Raw genomic sequence first — 2,432 nt, 5'->3', positions numbered from 1 at the left:
CCCAGGCCCCCTTTCTCTCCTCCTCCGTGGGAACACCTGTGCTGACTCTCCAGTCCCTCCTCATGGGAAAGGTGACTGCATGAATTCTGGAGTTGGTCACCTCACCCAAGTCCAGGTTCCAGCTCTGATGTGCAGGGCAGACTGGAACCCAGAGGTGGACAGTGTACAGACAGGGCATCAGGAGGGAGCTGGGGGTGGGCAGTAGCTGAATCTCGTTACCCTCGGGTCTCCTGATCTCAGCCATGAGCTCATGCCCTTCTGTCTCGCCAGGCTTCTTCTGGCTCAGCGCTAACTGGTTGAGCAGACACCCTGCAGATGACACCTGTCACAATTTGGGGAAATGTCCTAAATGTCACCATTTTCATCTGCTTTCTGTTGCTTACTGTAAATTAAAGGCCATATTGAGAACAAAACAGGGCAGGATCTGAAGCCAGGATTGTGGGCTCCAACAGTTCCAGGGTCAGAGTTACATACACACTTACCTGGAAACAGCTCGTTCCTGAGTGTTTTGATAATTATGTGAAATAATGAGCTGGGAAACCTTATACCGAGGCAAACACTATACACATTTCATTGTTGTTTGTTTTGTTTTGAGATGGAACCTCTTATAGGTCAAGCTGGCCTTGAACTCCTGATGCCTCTAGTAGCTGGGATTACAAGTGTACCACCACACTCTGGTGTGGGAAGTCCTTCTGTATATGTGTTGCTTTTATTGGTTAATGAATAAAGACTCTGTTTTGGCCAGTGGCTTAGCAGAGTAGAGCTAGGCGGGAAAACTTAACTGAATGCTGAGAGAAAAAAAGGCAAAGTCACGAGACACCATATAGCCGCTAGAGAGGAAAGACATGAACTGCCAGATGGAACCTTGCTGGTAGGCCATGAACCTTGTGGTAAAATACAAATGAATGAAAATGGGTTAATTTTATATGTAAGAGCTAGCTAGCAATATCCTTAAGTTATTGGTCAAACAATATTGCAAAATATAGTTTCTGTGTGATTATTTCGGGAGTCTGGACCGCTGGGAAAATGAACAAGAGGCCTCTGCCAACAACACTCTACTCCCAAATTTTATTATTATTGTTTCAAAGGGAATATGAAGAGGAATAGTAGTGTCTCCCACCTGCTGAGACATGCCAAGCCCTTTCAATTCACCCCTTGTCTGTGAGAGGTCCAACAACTTCCTTTGCATTCTATAGATGAAGGCATTGCCAGGGCAGGGAGCCCATTCCCTGGAATGGAATCAAGTTCATGTTCGCCTGCTTGACCCGAGAAGTGAACTTGAAAACTATAAAGCTGGGTTATCAAGGGCTATAAGGAAGACAAGTGACCCCAGGAGCTAAGGCAGGATCTGGGAAATGGCCAGCTGCTTATCAGAGCATTGACCTTGGAGCCCACATTCCAGTCTTGTCTCCAGAGCTTGGTAGCAAGGGTTTGGCCAGTCTTTCTTCTCTGTAGGTCAACCCCACACAACAGCTCCGTGGGTCTGACAAGGAGCCCCTTGGGCCTTTTCACCTGTGTTGCCCCTGCTTTTCCTGGAACTGGCAACAGGGTCTGAGGAGCCTGACCCAACACATGTCCAGCTTACAACCTGGACTCTTTTTGTTAGTATTACATATTATTTATTTAACTTGTGTGATTGTGTTTATGTGTATAGGCCTGTGTATGCAAATTAAATGTATGGAGGTCAGAAGATAACTTTTGGGAGTTCACTCTGTTCTTCCACAAGGTGGGCTTGGGATGAAACACAGTGATCCGGCTCTGCTGCCTGGTCCACAGCCTGAATTCCTTTTTGTTGTTGTTTTGTGAATTTTTTGAGACAGGATTAGCCCTGGCAGTCCTGGAACTCACTCTGTAGACCAGGCTGGTTTCAAACTCAGAGATCTGCCTGTGTCAGCCTCTTGAATAATGGGATTAAAGGTGTGCGCACCAATGTTTGTTTTTAATTTGTTTAAATTAATAATTACTAAGACTAGATATTTTCCCCCTTCTCTCTCTCTTTTAAGGAAGGCAGGGTGTCACCATGTCACCATACTGGCATGGAACTTACTATGTAGACCAGGCTGCCCTCAAACTCATAAAGGTCACCGTAGTCTGAGCACTTGATGAAGAGCTTGCAGGGGGCTTACACACAGTTAGGGACCAAGCAGAGTGTGGACCCTCAAGGCAGAGTGCCCTCTGGGAGCAACCTCTGTGCTGTGGTAAAAATAAAATGCTGCAGTTCCCCGAAGGGCACAGAGGCAGAAATGCTGCAGCGGCAGTGGGCAGCTGGCATGAGACCACACCACAGGTCCCCCATGCAGGGAGCCATGCGGTTGGTGAGAGACAGAGACCTGGATAAGCATGCCACGTAGAGTGAGGTTGGATCTTTATCTAGTGGGTTATGGAAGGGAAGGGGAAAGGGCATAAAGGGAGAAAGAGGAAGATCAGAGAGA

This window comes from Alexandromys fortis, unplaced genomic scaffold, assembly GCF_014885135.2.
Source record: "Alexandromys fortis isolate MF-2015 unplaced genomic scaffold, M_Fortis_MF-2015_v1.1 scaffold_3, whole genome shotgun sequence".
Classification (NCBI taxonomy): Eukaryota; Metazoa; Chordata; class Mammalia; order Rodentia; family Cricetidae; genus Alexandromys; species Alexandromys fortis.
The sequence above is the reverse complement of the archived record's forward strand: the minus strand, read 5'-3'. Positions refer to the sequence as shown.